A 20,295-nucleotide genomic window follows, 5' to 3' on the forward strand; every position below is an offset into this window, starting at 1 on the left:
ATTCTCGAGACCTCAGGATACCTTTTATGATTAACCAGGCACACATTAATGGATATGCAGTGACCACACGTGTTTGTACATGTGACAAGTGCAGCCATTCCAGGATGCCGTCTTGCCATAAGCAAGCTGTTGGAGTATAAACAGTCTGAATAATTAATAAGTCCCAAGTTTTTGAATAATTCACTTGAATAACTTTTGCTTCAGATAATTTTTGTTTAACCAATTTAATACTCTGCAATGCTTCCTGAGTTAATTTACGAGGAGATTTAGGGTTTGAATCTCCCTGTAAAATTGCAAAAAGTGGATGTAAATTTCTAGTAGTAATTTTTAAGTAAGGTCTTATCCAATTAATATTTCCCAATAATTTTTGGAAATCATTCAAAGTCTGTAGTTTATCAACACGAATCTGTAAATTTTGTGACATAATGCAATTATTATATATGACTTTTCCTAAATAATTTAAAGGTCTATCTTTTTGAATTTTATCAGGGGCCACTACTAGGCCATATGTAGTCAATTGTCCTATGAGATGTTTCAATATTAGATCCGCAATTTCTTTCATAGGATGACTTAGGAGAATATCATCCATATAATGAACAATGTAGGCCTCTGGAAATTTTAACCTTGTCTTTTGTAAAGCTTGATCTACAAACTTTTGACATAAAGTAGGAGAATTTTTCATACCTTGTGGCAAAACCTTGCATTGATAACGTTGCCACGGTTTCTGAAAATTACTAGATGGAATACTAAAGGCAAATTTTTTACAATCATCTGGATGTAATTTAATTGTAAAAAAGCAGTCTTGAAGGTCAATAATAATAACATAGCTGTTTTTTGGAACTGCTACAGGAGAGGGCAACCCTGGTTGTAGGGCCCCCATGTCTTGCATTGTGGCATTTACCGCTCTCAGATCCTGCAATAATCGCCATTTGCCAGATTTTTTCTTTATACAGAAAACAGGAGTATTCCAAGGACTCGTAGACAGTTCCAAATGACCTTTAGCTAATTGCTCTTTAACTATAGTTTGAATAGCCTGGATCTTTTCTGAAGTAAGGGGCCATTGATCGATCCAGACAGGATTTTCATTTTTCCAATTAATTTTATCAGCATATTGTTGAGTTTCAATGGCCCCTATAAAAAAGCCTGTTCATCTATTACATCAGGGGTAACTAAAGACACTTGTAAAGATTCCATAATATCACGTCCCCATAGGGAAAACGGCAAGGCAGGAATCACATAAGGCTGAAACTTTCCTTTCTGTGACCCCAGTTGCCAAGACAACATTTGTGAGCTTTGAGCAACATTATTGGCCATGCCCAATCCAATCAGTGTAGAGGAAGAATTTAACACAGGCCAAGCCGCAGGCCAATCTTTACCTGCAATGCATGACCGGTCAGCTCCTGTGTCTAACAATCCCATAATTGGGTGTCCATTAATAATTAACTTTTTCAATGGTCTTTCTTTTGTAATATTTTGAGTCCAAGCAATCACATCTGTGGACCCAAAACCTTGTTCTCCTCTTTCTTCCTTCAAAATTGGGTTTGGTAACTTAATATAAGAAAGCACAAGAATTTGCGCAATACGCTGATTTTTATGAATTTGTATTGTTTCCTTTAAAGGTCTGATCATAACTTTAATTTTTCCAGTAAAATCAGAGTCTACAATGCCCGGAAGTACTTCAAAATTCTTTTTATAATTTGAACTACGGCCAATTATCAGCCCCACTGTTCCTTGGGATAGTGGTCCCTTTAAGCAGGTTTCAATAGGTGTAACTCCATCGATGGCTGAAACAATAACATCAGCAACCGATGCAAGATCAAGTCCGGCACTTCCTGGAGTGCCTCTAGGTAATTCATGTATGGTTACAGTAGAGTCAGGCGCTTCAGTCGGTGTGATGTTGTTAGGCGCCGAGTCAGACCCTCTTTCGTTTACGGGGCTGAGGGCTTGCCCCTCTGAGAGGAGAGTTTTGTTTTTGATTCTTTTCTATTTGTTTTAATTTATGTCCATCCTTATGTCACTTACTGTTCCTGGAGGAGGGGTGTGCAGCCTCTTTGGTTTAGAGCATTTACATTGTTTTTTCTTGTTAAAATAATTTGGAGCCATAAGAGTATTCTGTGGCACGGGGTTTTGTTTTGGTTCTGTTGTCCTACAAAGATCAGCAAATGCTTCTTCAAAGTCACTATTATCCTCATCACCCATAACTTCTGCATATTCAGGATCTCCAGGGTGACAATCTACAAGTTCTCCTTCTGCAATAGGTGCAGTAGGGAACACAGCACCCGAATATGTTTTAGATTTATTGGCAAAAGGAACAGCTTCCTGATCACTACTTTTTTCTGAGATTTCTCCTTTCCATAGATCTGCTTCTGTAGTATCAACTAATAAATTTCTAATTTGTACCCATAGAGGAAAAGCCTGAACGGGCACCTGTGTAGGGCCGTTTTGAATATAAAATTTTTGAATTTCTTTTCCTACACGTATCCAATTTGTCAAAGACAAACTGCCCTCTTCAGGAAACCAGGGGCAGATTCTTAAAATAAACTCATAAAATTCACTGAGGGATCTGTTACTTATTGTCATCCCTCGGCTTTTCAACATGTGACTTAAAACTGAAAGGAAAAGTCCTCTATTTCTAGAGTAAGAGTGTCCCATAGTTATGGATTACTCGCCTTCTTTAACTGGTCAGCCTTTACCAGCGGGCCCGCGGCGCCCCGACGAGACTCCCTATCCTTCGATAATAAAGGAAAATATAAAAGTGAAGAGATAGCTTACCTAGAGCTCATTCCTCGCGAACACGTCTTCTTCTTAAGGAAAAACCTAGAGAGTGGATCGCTTAGAAAGCGAAACTAAAAACACTCAGCGATGCTCGCCTGACCGTACTCCTCGCGGAGTATTAGAAAGCCTTGGTATAGGGGTGACCGTATAAGCCCCGGTCTCGGACTCCCAAGGGAGACCCCACTAAACCGTGACGGCTTTCGCGGAACTGCAGGTACGAGCCCACACAGGCTCCGCGGCTCAAAAGAGCCTTGGAGCGCAAACACAAGCACTCACACTAACATACACGCAGGCACACAAAGCAGAGAAGGCCAAATCGTCCAGCTTCACAGAGCTCCCACAGTTTGGGACTCGGGCCCCACGTTTGGGCGCCAGCTGCCGCGGACCAGCCCAGCAGTGGCGGGAGATTGAGACAATCTCAGGGTTGAATGTGAATGAGCAAAAGGTGATCGAAGGAATTAGGGCGAGGGACAAGAAAGAATGACACACAGACACACTCAAGGGAGAGTGAAAATCTGAGTGCAATTTATTGAAAGCAATCTTTTCTTTTTATACATTTTTACAGTAATTACTTCATTGTGTTTTGCACAGTGTCTGGTTAATCATTTACCAAGGCATAAGTGCATATTGTGTCATATATCATTACATCTTGCTTATTATCTATCAAGAAATCAAGTGCAAATCAAGAACATTTCTTACTCTAATCTCCATACTGGAGGTTCACTCTAGCACATTTGCATTATGATTACATTGTTATTATTATTTTAGTATTATATTTTTCATATACTATTATTTATTCTTATACCTTTGTTTGGCTATATTATTTACTAAGTAATAGAATCAGTTTCCATGGCTGCATTCCTTTACTATGATCCTTGTTACTGGCAATGAGTAACAACATATTTTGGTGGTGCCTTAACAACGCCCAGGCCTAATTGTTCCAGTTATTCGTCATGGCTGAAAAGGTGGGAACCAAATTCCCCTCGGGGACTGCGTCTGTCTTAGGTTGTCAGAATTCACTTCCTGATCTTACCCGTCATTGACTGTCCAGTCCAGCGCACAGGGGCAGGGGGCTTATTATGCCACACTAGCACAGCCACCCAATTAATGCGAGATTGTGGCAATTGTCACATTGCTCTCAGGAGCCGCCACAAGAACCAATGAAAGAATAAGAGAAGTTCATTCTACCTCCATTTTGAAAACTTAGACCATCAGACAGGTCTCTGGATTTTTAGTGCACTTGTTTAAACCAAACAGCCTCTGCTTCCAGCTTGAACTCTCCGGAGCCATGGCAGCATTGTTAGTCCCAGAAAATTGTTGTCATATTGTGAAAGTGAAGAATCCTCAACACTCAGAGACTACTAGTGAATCGGGATTTTTGGGGAGTAGACCCAGAATCTGAGGACCCCAGGTGGGCTCTTTCTCCATTCTTGCCTTCGGCAGAGGAAGAATTCAATGTTGAGACCAAAGTTTAAAAAAAGCAAGAGGTGTATTGATAAATAAGAGGAAGGAAAGGAAAGCTCTCTGAGCAGCTGCTGAGGGGGGCGAGAAGAACTTGCCTATATGAGTATAGTGGTCAAGGAGTGGGGGTTTGACCCTTAGGTGGCTCCATGTTTTGTTTCCTGCTAATTGACTAGGCCTGCAGGGGTCTCCTAGGCTACCGAGGCCCACTGAGGGGTCCCACATTACCCAGCCTACTTCTCCAAAACCTGCTTTCGTCCATTGCTCTTGGGTTATTATGTTGGTATTCTGAAATTCCATTTTTAATTGAAAGGGGGTAGGGAGGAGGCAGCACCCTCCTGGTCTGCAGTTGTTTCTCAACCAGGCTGATAAATGGACTTGGGGCACCCTGTTCCTAACTGACCACCTAAACCCATTTCCTAACTTTCTCCTTCACTAGTAATAATCCATTGTGCCTTTTTTTTTTTTAAATAGAAGGGAAATAGTATCTCTTTGCTTTCAGACATATTTCTAAAATAACTGGAGATGAGATATTTGCAAAAGCCAGAAGCTAATATTATTGTCAATTGGCAAAATGGGAATAAAAATGGATTTTTTGAATAGCAGAAATTTTTTATTTATCTTCACATAGTTTGAGAGTTCAGACACTACTTAGAGACATCTATAATAAGAAAATCAGTTGAAGGGCTGAAGCCATGCTATCATTTCTGTACTAAGTGAACAAAAGCAACAGGGAACTTCTACTTTCAGAATCAATGCAGTAACTAATACCAAAAGTTCCCACCCTCTTAAACAACGTAAAGACTGCATGACAAATAGATGAAATCGTTACCTTCTGGTACTAAAAATGCAGCCTCAAGCTGGGATCCCTGAGAAATGGAATCAAGCAAGGTGAACATTACAATTGTTCTGGATTTCTGCCTGGAGGATTTTACAGACTCTTGCTCAGTCAAGGGAACCAGAGACTAACAGAGCCGTCTTACTGCTTTTAGAAGATGACAAGCTTTAGAAAAATATATAAATGACATGAAAATGTAGCAGTAGAGAACATGCAAACTGAAGCACAGAAAGAGAGAAGACTTAAAATAATTAAAAATGAACAGCTTACTTAGTAACTTCTGATACCATGTTATAAACTTCTCTTTATGAAAGATAACTTTAGGAAAAAGGAAAGATAACCTATTCCCTAGGAGAAAAAATACATATATATATATTATATATTTAATATAGTATATATATAAATATATATTACTCTGTAATAGTACTCTGTTATATATATATATGAAGTGTATATGTAATCTGACAAATGAGTTACATTCAGAATTCATAAAGATATTTTGGTGTGTTATTAGAAGACAACCGAATAAAAGTGGGCAAAATATTTTAATAAACTAATTATGTTATTAACCATATTACTAGTAGGCACACAAATGATTAATAAGCCCATCAAATTGTGATAAATGAATTAAATATAACTAATAAGCCTTTGGAAAGATGCTCAGCATCATTAGTCATCAGGAAAATAAAAATTATAACTAAAAGTACCACTCCAAGCCCACAATGATTGAAGTTAAAAAGACCAGCATTGTCAAGTGTTGATAAGGACATAAAATGCTCACATATTGCTCGTGGGAATGTAAAATGGTACAACCACTTTGGAAAACAGTTTGCAGCTTCTTATAATGTTAACATTATAACTCGCAATTCTTCTCCTAAATGTTAGTCCAAGAAATAGAAAAACAAGAATTTGTGTGTAGTCTTTTTTCCCCAAAAATTGTCCCAAACAGAAACATCTCAGTGTTTATCAATATGATTGGGAGAAAAAATTATAATATATCCATTCCATGCAATATTTCTCTGTAATAAAATGAAATAAATTTCAGTTATATATAGCACCAATAAAAATCACATACAAAAATATGCTACATGAAATGAGCCAGACAAAAAAAGTAGATGTTGCTTGATTACATTGATATTAAATGCTATAACAGAGGAAAAAATAATTACAGGGAACAGATTACCTCTTGCAGAGTGGGGGTGCCAGTATTGGGTACAGGGAATAATTTCAAAGGGCAAGAAGAAGTCTGGGGAATGATGGAAAGACTCTAACTTGACTTCAGTGCAGGTCACATAGGTCTACACATTTGCTGAAACTCACTAAACTCTTCCCTTAATGTTGTGTACTTTAATTTATATAAATTATGCCTACATAAAGTTGTTTGAAAAAATAAGAATAACCACAGAACATACATATTTAATGTTAATTATATAGTTAGGGCTCTAAGAATGTTATTTATATAGCTAGGACTCTAAAAATTATATAGTTAGTGCTCAAAATATTAAAGAGAGAACTTGTTCCCATGTTGTCTTTGCCATTTCAGGGAAGCAGGGCTCATTTCTTCTTGGCAGCCAGACAAGAACAAGAAGGAGGCAGATTTCTTTATCAAAAAGCCTTACACCTGATTCCCAATTACCTCATTAGTTAGGAAGAAGTTTCTGGAAACCCCCAAGAACAGAGATCAAAGTCAAATGCAAGAGAAAGCTCTAATTCATCATGAAAGGAAAAAAAATTCAGAAAACCAGATATGACTGAACGAAAGTGAGTGCACAGGGCCCTAAATCATGCTTTTAATAATAAGAGCTATTCAAAGTATCATTTTTGAGATTTAAAAATTAAAGATGAAGACTGTGATAATTCACCTTTGGAAATAAGAGATGTTGACCATGATGAAGGTCATAGGCTGTGACCTTCAACAAACCTTGGAAACCTCAATGACTGAGCCTTGAGAGGCTTGCAGTACACTATTAATGAGGTCATAAATCATATGAGAATGAAAATAGAATTCTTTCCCTGTGCTTCTTCTAGAGGGAGGTGAGGAATTTTATCACCAGAAAAGAAGAAATTCTATCTACCACTGACAAATTAGCTGATTTAATAGACATAGGGCTGATGAGGCTACTTATTTAGAGTACATTTACTTAAAGTTCTGACGTGAGTCTTGATTATAAACAGAGGTGATATTTATTTCCATTGAGTCCAGTCACTGATTAGAGGCCAGGTGTGATAAAGTAAGCAGGACAAGACTGAGTCAGAGGTCTAAAACATGGCTCAAAGACATGTGGGAGAGTGAAGTGACCTTGGAAAAGTCACCTGATTTCTTTTGTTTCATTTGTCTCATCAGCAACTCTTCATGGACTAGGCTCTATAGAGAACCTGGAACCTGCAAGTTCCAGGAAGCACAGCACACAGAAGCCTGCGGTCAGGGGTACTGGACTACAAGAGCATAGTGAGGGGTATACCTCAGAATTGATGCTGACAACCATGGACTTTCCAGAGTCAACCACACAGGTGACATATGGATGGCATAAAGGATCTGACCAGGAGATAAGTCAACACCACCATTCAAGGTCATGGTAAGAATTAAACAGGAGCATAAATGCCTATCATACCTGTTGATGCAAAAGAATGTTGAGAAAAAAACCTTAGATGTTTTGGTATGGGCTGATTTGTGTCCCCTTCTCATTCCACACCCCTGAAAATTCATATATTATGGATCTAACCCTCGAATATCAGAATACCTGACCTTTTTTTTTTTTTTTCCTGCAGACTGGACCTTTAAAAAGATAGTTAAGCTAAAAGGAGGCCAATGAGGTGTGGGTAACCAAACTGATTGGTGTCCGTCTATGGAGAGAAAACTTGGAGCCAGAGCTACAGAGGGGTCATGTGCACAAAGGGAAGACCATGTGAGGACAGAGGAGAAGGTCACTGTGTGCAAATCAAGGAGAAAGACCTGTGAAAAACCCGGCCTTCCAAAATCTTGATCTTGGGTTTCCTAGCCTCCAGGCTGTAAGAAATACTTACCTGTTTACATCAGCCTGTGGTATTTTATGATGATCCAAGCAAACAGCAGGTATTCCATGTGAACTGATTCCAAAAGATGAGCTATAAATTCAAGCCATGGAGAGCTGATATTGTCAGAAATGTAAAGAAGCAGAAAAGCCACTTCTCCTTGGCAGTGTGGGTTCTGTAATAACAAACAGAAAGAACATTCACCAATAGCCCTATCAGTAATAGACTCGAAGACTTATGCCATATTCCTCAGAACATTTTCAGGTAATTTACTGCTTTGCTTTGTGGGTAGTGGTCTAAGGAACAAAAGATTTGCATGGAAGATGAAACGCAGATATTTTTAATGAGATGCTCATGAAGTGCCATGACCGTAGAAGGGAGTGGGGTGCACGCATGTTTCCTAAGTCAATCTCCAAGGTGCTAGTGAACCCCAAACTGCAACCAGGTTTGTTCAGCGGCCCTAAGACAGATGTGCTTGCAGCTTGAGTGTCCTTCCCATCTCTATCAACAGAACAGTGAGCACAGAGAGTTCTGCCTGACACATCAAGAAGAAAGAGGGAGGTAGAGGAGAATACAAACCAACAACCACCCCTGCTTATATTTAGAAAAAAAAGAAATAAGGTAGATTTCGGAATTCAAATGTGGGTAGATTTCATGTCGATCTTTGGCAACATTCTAGAACAGAATTATTTCTGCTTGGATGCCAGACTTTTAAAAGAGAACAGGAAGAATAAATGGGACAATTAGGCAGAGAACAGCTCCACCGAGAAAAGTGAAGCAAACAGGCTCGCAGGCACCTTGCTCCAAGGTTGCAGCTCTGTCAGGTTCTCTCTGGGGAGGGTAGAGAGGGTAGGAACAGAAAGGACATCTCAGACTGTCCCAGTATGATGGCAGCCCTGGGTCGCTTGAGACAGCTCCCTTGGGGGGACTGTCTGCTCCTGGTGCTTCTGCTCTGCCTGTGCCCCAGCACGCTAATCATGCACATCAACAGCACAGGCGGAACGGTGAGGCATCTGGCATTTTCCAAACTGAGCAGGGCCACTGAAAAAGCCACCTATCCATCATCTGTCCAGCCTGAGGGATAACTAATTTCTGTGAACCTGAGGGCTGTTCCTTCAGAGTAATGCAGGTGACAGAAGAATACAAATAACCTGTTTACAGATATCGCTGCCTAGCCAAGCAGCCGGCTAGGTGGGCAGCATGAAAACGTTGACAGATTTTAATATCTGGCTGTCTGGCCATGAGAATGCTACACACAATCACCCCTGACTTTGGAGGGACATCTTTTTTCCTTAATCTTCATACAAAATAAAGTTTAGATTAGTAGAGTATTAGTTCCTCCCTCATTTGTTTCTTTCTTTCTTGTCAACAAATGTTGAGGGAGAGTCAACTGTGTGCCAGGCACTGGACTAGGTGCAAAGGACCAGAACGAGTCATTCATTCAGATCCTTCCCCTGGAGATACTTAAGAAACTGCCAATCTACCTGATGACTTGAGGTCTTGGGGACAAAGTAGGAGCTTCTTCCTTTGCCTGGAAGGAGAGTATTCAGGCTTCATAAATCTGAGATATCCACTTTTTAAACATCCAGCAGGGATAAATCTTATAATTTTTAATAATATTGAGAAATCCATTCTGTCTTGGGGGGAAACCTCAGATTCACAACATGCTGTACCTTGTAAGAAACACAGAGAAGACACTCTATTACCCATGTTGGTAAGACAGTCCATCTCTCCTCTGACCTCATGCACCAGAAGAGCTGCTGGGTGGGGAGGAGCAGAAGTACAGAGTAGGGGGACCCAGCTGCCTTGGGGAGACATGCAGTCCCAGTTATTGAATCAAACACCAGACTAGGTGATAGTGGGATGGAATTTTGTACTCATGGTCTTCTATACATGACTGATCATGTCCAGCCTGCAGAACAGCACTGGGTCAGTAGTGACATAGACCCAATATCTCTGCTCCAAGTTTTGGCCTCAGGAGTAGAAGATGCTACAGAGAAAGCTGAGGGCAGGATCTGAGTTCAGGCTTTTGCACTGGTTTACATTTGGACTAAGATCATCTTGAGGCTGCCTTGCTACACGGACAAGGTAGCAGAAATCTTTCATTCTCCCAGCTTTATTGAGGCATGATTGACAAATCTGTATATATTTAAAGTATATCACAGGATAATTTGATGTATGCATACTTTATGAAAACAGGGCTCCACTCAGCCAATGAACATGTACGTCACCTCACAAAGTTAATTTTCTTTTAGGGGTGGAGGTAAAAATGCTTAAGAGTTATCCACATAAGGCCTCCCTGGTGGCGCAAGGGTTTGGGTCACAGCACTATGAAGCTATCCACAGCACTGAAGCATGAGTTTGATCCCTGGCCAAGATGCTAACTCACATGGTGTAGCAGATCTGCCTGTTCTGCTCCCCACTCTATCCCTGGTAAATCCCCTCACGCTCCCCACACCTCTGGCCTACACCCCAGTTCCTGTACGCAAAAAAAAAAAATAAATCTTTTTTAAAAAGTTACCCATATAGCAAATGTGATATACCTGATGGAGTATTATTTCACTGTACTCACCATGTTGTAACTTAGTTGCCAGAAATTATTCATCTTGCTGCCCTCAAGTGGTCTAGGAAAATAGCTCAGTTGGTCTGCCTTAGGGGCACAGAAGTCCCAAATTGTGACCTGGGGTAGTAGCATCCGGGCCTCTAAGTGTTTGTGCTTAGTCATGGAGGCAGGCTGCACAGGAGTGTGTGTATGTGTGTGTTTCTAGTTTTTTGTTGTTTCTAAAGTAGGGAGAGAGTGATGAACCTTTTCTAGGCTGTCATGATCTCTGTTTTCAATTTTCGTATCCCTACTTCATCAGTCATCGTATGTTGTGGTTAATTTTATGGATAACTGGTTTAGACTATCATGCCCAATTATTTAATCCAACACTGGTCTAGGTGACAATGTGATGGAATTTTGTACACATGGTTAACACCCACAATCAGCTAACTTTAAATATGAGATTCCCCTCTGTGATGTGGGTGAGTTTCATCCAGCCAGTTGAAGTCCTGAAAAACAAAACTGAGGTTTCTAAAAGAGAAGAAGTTATTCAAAACAACAGTATCCACTCCTGCCTGATTTTCAGCCTGCAGATTTAAAAATCCCTATGGATTTGAATCTTGCCAGGACCCACACATACATGAGCCAATTGCTTAAAATAAATCATATATTTATGTATCACATTGGTTTTGTGTCTCTGGAGATTCCTGACTAATAGACCATGCTTTTGTTGAAAATTTTCATCTGCTGTTAGCTTCCTTTCCATTCTTTTATGGGTTTATAACTCTTTAACAACCCTTTACTATTATTTTAATGGAGTCTTTTAAGGGAAACTATCCAGACCTCTGTGTTCTATGTTAAAGTGAAAGTTAAGGTCAAGACTACTTGTTTAGGTAAAATTTGAACCTCAAATTGCAAATGGGCTTTTCTCACAATTTTTAAATATTTCATGATCCTCCTTTGAAGTTTCTTAAAATAATACTGTTTATATGAGAAATGTGAAAGAGTAAGGCTAAGGGGAAAAATTCATAAAGAGATTCAGCATTCCAATTTCCAAATAAATTACTTTGATGTTTATATAGGAAAAAATGAGTTAGAAGCACAGGTAGTCATAAGACCATAATCCATTCAGAGTGGCCAACGACAATCAGGGAGAAGCAGATGGAAGCTTTGGTCTGGTTTGATGTGAGGCCTTAAGGAAATCTCATTTTCTTGGACTTTTATGCAAAAATCCAAGCATTTTACAGCAGTTTTTCCACATATATAATGCATTCATAAGTAAGCATTACAGTGTTAAAAAGCAAGTCATTAACAAGAACAGGCAATTATCCCAACCCCTACTTGGTGAGCAAGCAAAGGAAAGCATTTGATGGTCAACATAGAAAAGTGGACATTACTCAGTGATGGAAAGATGACTTTAATATTTCAATCAGGTGTGGTTTTTGTCTACCTGCTGAAAAATAGAAATTAATGTAAATAAACCCTTTCACTTCATTCACACAGAAAAAAGAAAACTTTTCATTAACCAAGTCTCCCCTGAGTATCTTTTACAGCTGTGGCAGGCACATTTGCAGGCATAGAAGAATGTCACATTCTCTGTCTGTTACGTGGATTACATGGATTAGGTGGATCTGTGCAGTAGCCAACAGGAAAAAGAAATAGCCACCTCAGCTCAAGGGTACCTCTTTATAAAAAATTTAATGACTGAAAATGTAGCACTACCAAGATACTGACGATTTTGTGCAATATTGATAATACCAACATTTATTAAGTTCTTCCTATGTAAAAGACACTGTTCTAAGTGATTTTCATGCATTATCATGGTATCTTCTCATCTCTAATCTCTTTTGCTTCAGACTCTTCCTAGCACAAAGGTCTCAATAGAGCATGCTTATCAGACCATACCAGTTCTCATTTCATTGGACCTTTTTCATTTTGCTTCAACTTCAGAGATATCAGGATATGACTGTGATTCTCCCATTGGGTTTTTATCTTAAACTTCCATTAACTCTATTCATTTGAGTTCACACCTATGGAGACATGCACGTTTAACTCTCTTTCATCCATTCAGCTTCAGTCTTTTGCAGCCTTAGTTACAGTGCTTTCCAGATTGAGCCTCAACATCAACTCAACCCTTAGATTTTTGCTGCAAAAAATCACTGAAGAACTGATTATTATAGCAATTGTCATAATTTGGCTTAAGGTGGTCCACACCTGTTTTTTTACTGGTGAATTGACAAGGGTTCTTTGCTGAATATAAACATAAACTATAGTTATTCACTGTAGTGAGCAAACTGTAAGCCATGTCTCTGTTTATAAGCCAGCCAGCATAGAAGTGATGTGAAACAATAAAAAAAAGTCATGAAACAATAAAATGTGCTGATTTTTATATAATCTTCCCCTATGGATATCTCCCACTGCCATCTCTACTCACGTCTGCTCCTGAATTCTCATGGATTATTTTTTCTTTTCTTGTACTGTTCTCATATGCTTAGATTTCTCTGCAGGCATTTTGTTCATCTTGCATTTACTTATTCCTTCCAGTGAGACAAGATATGAGATCTTGTCAAAGTGGATACTTCTGTTGCTCAGCATAGTGACATGCCCTAAGTAAATATCTTTAAATGACAAGTAATGATAGAATATTTGTCCTCAGTTTTCTAGGGGGGTGGAGGCTAGGGTTGTTTCCAGAAGGGACAGAGAGAAGCTCTAGCTCATTGTTCTGGTTTTGGACAAAGTTATAAGGACACATGACTGGTGGCTTGGTATTTTACAGGAACAATATATGGATTAGGAATCTTTTAATTCCTGCATCATTATTCCCTTCTGTGCTCCATGATGACATTTGAAAGAATAGCACTTAGATGGCAGTGAACAGAGAGCTCAGGGACTCAGTATCTTTAAATATTCCTATATGATTTAGTATTGCATTACCTGACTTAATAATGAAAGTCTAGCAAGTAATATACAAGCATAGCTAGCTATATTCCCTGCTCTTTCATGCTTCTCCTTCATAGACATTGAAGAAAATATGCCAAATTCCTTTTCTTTTCTTTGTTTCCTTTTTTTTTTTTTTTGGTGTAATCACATTTAAGAAAATGTAAATATAGACTTGCTCTTGGAGTTTATAAGCGAGGAGAGCTAAGGAGACTACATTGAATATTCAAATATTCCTTCCTTGCTACTGGCTCCCTGCTTAAGAGGGAGAGGCGGTCACTGATGGGAACAGGTTGATTCCTGGTCAAAGGGCAACATGACTGTGGCTGGGCATGTCCAGCACAGGTGTTGAGAGCAAAAGGACCTGCCAGGCAGACCATCCAGGCTGCCTCGGTATGGAATTTGGATCAGGAAATAAGAGAGAATGGCCAATAAGTATGTAGTGAAAGGAATAAAAATGAATATACAAAGACAAACAGAAATCAAAAGAGGGCATCGTCAGAAGGGAGAAATAAATTAGGCTGGTTGGATCACAGGGCTGCTTGGATCTATAAGCACAGCTGTCCTGTGTTGTTCTGACAGTCCAATCTCTCTTCATGCCTTTATGCTCATTGCAACTCCATTGCCAGAGATGGTTGTCAGCTCATGAGCACCAAAGGGCCTGCACACCAGCACTACATCTCCTGTTATCATCCAGCCTTGTGCTTGATAATAACTGCAAGTAGAGTGCAAGGGAGTGGACACTGTTAGTCACTACGTGACATCTATTCCCACCTGCAGTCTTCTTTATTTACAGAAACCTGAAATATGGAGAGAAATCCTCTAGGAGATTCCAGAGTTATCTTATTTCCAAGAAAAGTCTAAGGATCAAACTTCTTTTCTTCTGGTTGCTGGCATTTCTGTGAATGAAGAATGAAGTTGATGCTGAGCAATGAGAAAAAGAGAGAAGGAAGCCGGGGTCCTTGGCAATATCTCTGAGTCCTTAAATCAACCTGAAGCAAACTCCCTGGACTTGCCATTATTCCAGATAAGTCTTCTGTTTAAACTTGTTTGAATTGAGGTTCCTATAACTTCCAGTTGGAACTAGAACTTCTAGTTGGAAGTTGGCATTTCTCTTTCTTCTCAGTTGAAGATTTGTTATAATAAAGATGATGGGGAAATTGGCAGGGGGTTGGGGGGGTAGTGTTTTTTTATAATAGGGGATGATTTCAAACAGGGGCCCTGGCTTACCACATCCAGGACTGGTAATTATACCCAGTGCACCAGGAAGCAATGATCAGTTTCCACAGACCTTACCCTGACCTTGGCCCGAGGATTCCAGATAAGCACCAGAGTCAGAGGGTTGATGTGCAGGAACCACATGGGGCAGGGAGGACCACTCCCCACCCATTTCCCTCCTAGTGCTTCATCATCAACTTAGCCCTCAGTCCTGGACTCCAGGAAGGGATCAGTTCAATTCATGGCAGCCTGGAGAATGGATACAGTTCAAGGTTCCTTGGCATTTATGCTTCAGTGCAAAAGCATTTGAGATATTTTCTTTAAACTGAGTTTTCATATGGAAGAGAGGAAACAAAAAAGGAAGAGGGGAAGAAAATAAAGTTCCTGCTAGAGGGAATCTATGCGCTAGCTAAGGTTGCCATTGCAAAATACCACAGACTGGGGGAAATTTATTTTCTTATGGTTATGGCACTAAAAGCCCAAGATCAAGGTGCCAGCAGGTTTAATTTGGTTTGGTTTGGTCATCAAGGTCTGGCTCCTTCGGAGGCCTCTCTCTTGGCTTGCAGATGACCCTCTTCTCTGTGTGCCCTGTGGATTTTTCTTGAGGCTTGTGCCTGAGGGCCTCCTTGTATACCCAAGTTTCCTCTTCCCACAAGAACACCAATCAGATTCGATTAGGGTGCACCCTAACGACTTTATTTTAATTTGCTTCTATCTTTTAAAGTCAAATCTCCAAATAAATTATATTCTAGGGCCTCTCTGGTGGCTCAAGGGGTTAAGGCGCAGCTCTCTGCAGCCATTGCAGCACAGGTTCAATCCCCAGCCAGGGAGGTGACCCTCATGGCACAGCAGACCTCTCCTGTCTCGCCCACTGCTCCCCTCAGCAGTGTATTTCAGCCAGTCTGCCTGTTCTGTTCCCCACTCTGTCTCTGGTGAATCCTCTCACCCCCACACCTCTGGCCTGTACCCCAGTTCTTGTATGCATAGATAAATAAATAAATAAATAAATAAATAAATAAATAATATTCTAAGATACTCAAGGTTGGGGCTTCAAGTTTGAATTTGGGGGATATAATTAAGCACATAACAGGGAAGGAAGGGGTTTGTGGCACCAATGAAAAAAGTCCTTCCCTTTCACAGGCAGACCACTGGATCCCGCAACATTCACCGAAACTGAGCAGTTCTCATCTGTGCAGTGAGAGCCTGAGGACCCCTGGGGGGCTGACCGATCCCCCCCTCCCCCAACACACACACCAGGCCGCTCTTGCCTCTTGGCCTGCACTGTTTTCTGTGTTCTCAGCCAGCCTCCCTCCTTCTCCCCACGAGGAGTCTGCCCACTGGCTTGGAACTACTTGGCTTATTTTAAACTCATGATTTTTAACAATGGTCACCAACAGGCTCGCTGGATTTCCACACATGTTGAAAAGCTGTGACTTTATTCTCTGGCTGGCGAGGATGCTGTACTCTATTAAAACTGTCAGGCTCTAAGACTCCCACAGTCAATGCTGAAGAGGTTTTATCTCCACTGCTGAGCAGCGTTGTTTTGGGGAATATTTATCAGAGCAGATGAGCAGAGCTAATGGTGCATCTCCTTCCCATGGGAAGATCTCTGCCCTTTGTGTCATCGCACGCGCAGGGGTTTCTACCAAGTCTACCTCGGGCCACAGCAAGCTGACCTTGGACTCCAGGAGTTTGGGGAAAGTGGTGGGGTGTTTCTTGTTGGCCATCCACAGTAGACATTGCCCAAAACTGTCTCTCTCCATCATACCGAGACTCCTGGTGGTGCCTCATGTCATCTGTTTACTCAAAAACTGATAACTGTTAGTCATATAGGAAAGCAGTGAAGAAGGAGAGCTGAGTTTCAAGCAATTATTTTCTAATTTTTGAACACTTCATGCTGTCTCATTTATATCACATTTTCTGTATTTTCCCTCTTGCATTACCAACAAGACCTCCTCTTCCCAACATGTTTGGGCCTTAACACACCCAGAAAGGCTCTCGTCCTGTGTCACAGTGTAGTGAGGAGGAGACCCCTCAGGAGCAGCAGTGAGTGGGGAGCAAGGACAGGCAGCGAGCAGGGTCAAGGACAGGCAGTCCCTGGAGTTCTTCCTCCATTCTCCATCATCTGGTCCTGCCTCTAGATTCTGCCTCCCCCATCCTTTATCAGGTCCCCCTGACTTTGTGACTGTGAACCATACCCAAGGCCTTGGTCATAGCTGCCCCCCACAAAACTCCTGTCTTCACTGTCATCACGAGATGTGGAAGAGCCTGGTGACACATTCATCATAAAACTGGACTTTCAGGGCCTCCCCGGTGGCGCAGCAGTTGAGTGATGGGTTGCGAAGCTGCCGGCAGCCTCTGCAGCACCGGTTCGATCCCCAGCTGCTCCCCAGCCACAGGAGGGTCCCACATGGCGCGCAGACCTCTCCTGCCGCCCGCTGCTCCCCTCAGCAGTGTACTTCGGTCCTTCTGCCTGCTCTGCTCCCCGCTCTGGCTCTGGTGAATTCTCTCACCCTCCAGCGCTTCTGACTGTACCCAGTGCTTGTATAAATAAATAAAAATAAATCTTTAAAAAAAAAACAAAACTGGCCTTTCAAAATGACCCACAACTTCATTAGAAAGGAACCAGTTTTTTGAAAGTTCCGTTCACACCAGCTTCACATAAACATCTCACCTATGAATATATTCACACAACACATGTGCCCGCAGGAGCGACAAAGCTGGGATGTGTGTGTTTGCCTCGAGAAGCATTCTTTCTCCCCCAAACCCTCCATCTTTCCTTGAGTGAACCCTGAGATAAGGATGTTCCAGATGATGGCCCTAGAGAAGGAGAAAGAACATCCTTATCCCATAATGGGAATTCTAATTTCCAATTCCATAAATTTAGTAAAGAGTGGATATGAGAATGTGGCAAAACAAGATGACTCCCTGGGTACCTCTTGTCGGCTGAAACGGAATCATAACATTTCTATGGCAATGAACCCGAATGGCTTGATATCCATTTCTGTCACAACTGGCCTTGGGTTTCTGCCTCCAAGGGAGAGTGTTCATTACAGTTAAGAGAAATGGAGACAGGGAGTAGAAGTGACATTCTTATTCAACCCCACGTTTTGCTCCATCAAGTTTTCACTTTTCTTCCCCCCACATCTATCTTTTTATGGAAAATTGATAGGGACTATAATTATAATTACTGTTAGAAAGAAATAGGTCAGAAGCTCTCATTTGCTTGCAGAGGAGCCTCTGAGATTGCAGAGGAAGGAGAGGCTCCAAAGCAGAGACATCTCTCACCACTCTGCCCTCCAGTTAGAGATTAAAAGTTGGTCAGCACCATCCACTGGGAGAAGGCGCCACAAATGAGATCTGTCCCTGGCCTGTCAGGAGTCTGAGAGGATGATGTCCTTGGGGGTAGCTCAGCACAAAACTGCCAACCTTATCCCAGCTCAATCTTTTGTATTGTATTTTTCCAAAGTCTAAGTGATGCAACGATTTAAAATGAAGGTTCTATGATAAAGAGGAAGAAAGCTATGCAAACATCTGAAAGTGGCGGGGAGTAAAGACAGGAGAGGAGAGTAAAAATATCTAAGAAAGTGATGCACGGTCTAGACTCACCTCTGGGCTGGGGCTCCCCGTGTGTCTGAAGACGGTGCCTGACCCTGTGCCTGCCACAGAACGAGGAATTTGGAGCTCAGCATGCAAGGGCCAGATAGAGCTTCCAGAATATATTTGACCTGCCGGTGCTACAGTTGCCTTCTGCATCCCAGGTGTCCTGCACGGCTGGTCCCGTCTTCCTGTGACTTCCTTCCCTTTCTGCAGTCTGATATGGCTCTAGTTCCTCACTTCACCTGTCTGGGACCCGGATTCCCTAGGAAAGTCAGTTACATGAGAGCATGAGGCTGAGTCCAGGGAGAGGTTAGGCTGCCTGCTGTGGAAATACTTGGCAGGTACTTTCCTCCAAACGCCATTCAGATATTTAAGAAATCTGGGGCAACATGGTTTTCCACCTCCGTGCATGTGGTTTAAATGTCCACCAGGGCCCTTTGGGGTCAATTTGATTCAAATCCTCAATGATAAGGTCTCAAGAACCTGGAGCCCCTGCATGTTTTCTCCCAATTCTTGATGGAATAGCAGCACAGGGAAAAATTCCCCCATTTCTTTTGGGTTCTTCTTGGGCTGGTAGAATAAACAAATTAATGTCAGACCAACTAGTAGGAGAAAAAGAACAAATGTAATGGCATGTGTGTCAGGAATATACGAGACTGCAAATTCTAGAGTAAATGAGACAAGCTATGAGTGGGCAGGACCTGGGACATCAAGGAGAGAGGAGATGTGTCGCCTGATAAGGGAAGGTAACTCATATGACATGTCCAGGTGCTCCACGTGTTTGCCCACTGAAACAGGTTTCTCCCATGTGAAAGTTATTTCTGAAGATGATGCTATATCTGGGTTGTCTTCATTCTTTAAGGTCATGGTAACAGTTTCTCTTGAAGTCCACAGGACCTTGGTTAACTTTAGCTCTACTTACTAAGTTGACACATGTTGGAAAAACCTGCTCTAGACATTGTGGGGAAACCTGTCCTTTGATGAGTAGCTTGCTCAGGGTGCCCTGTGTTCCCCAGTGTCCAGGTGGGCTTCCGAAGTCACTCCCGGGACACAGGCTCAACTTCCACTCGAGTCTGTGGTAGATGCAATGACACTGGGCGTGGAGGCATCAGCTCTCTCAGAGAAAGGAGGAATTTTAGGGGCATGACACGGGGCCTTCAGGAAATCCTCTCCCTCACTGTCTTGACTGATATTTCTCCTCATTCCCCTACCGCTCCACCCCTTTTCCATATGATAGGCACATTTCTGTCTTCTATAGAACAATCGTATTCCTTCCAGGAGACCATGAGATGTCACTCTCTTCATCCTGCCAAGGTAATTTTCCAAACACAAAAACAGTTCTCTTTCTCAGGGGAATTCTGGTGCCAGATGTTTATCTAATAACACTGGCTATTTTTTTATCAGTGATATTGGCCATCCCAGAAGTTATAATGCTAGAGGAGGGACTGATCAACCAGGCACCAACAGGGGAAAAAAAGAAGTTAATTTGCTACCTGCCTCTGTGACAGATGTTCTCAGACCTTTGTTTTCCTGATCTCTGTGTTAGTGAGAAGCCAATGTATTGTCCAGAAGTTTATGTCCCTCTTTATGGACGTATCCCAGGGGGAGAACTTGAGACCCTGGGTCCTGAGGAGGCCTTCTCTCAGGGATGCCCTTAAAAGTGTGCTCTCCCTTGGAGCCATCTGGCAACCTAATCCTGATTCCCTTCCAAAATGGCCATTTAGCACAGATTAAATGAAATCAAATGCAAATGAGCTTCTTACTGAAACTGTGATAGCAATCAAAGGTGTCAGAAACATCCCAGGGTTAAGAATCCTCCCTTTTGCTTGGGCTGCTGTAAAAAATTACCAGACTAGGTGCCCTAAGAGAAATGTATTTTCTCACAGTTTTGGAGGCTAGAAGTTTAAGAGCA

The sequence above is a fragment of the Talpa europaea genome (assembly GCF_964194135.1).
Source record: "Talpa europaea genome assembly, chromosome: 2".
Lineage (NCBI taxonomy): Eukaryota > Metazoa > Chordata > Mammalia > Eulipotyphla > Talpidae > Talpa > Talpa europaea.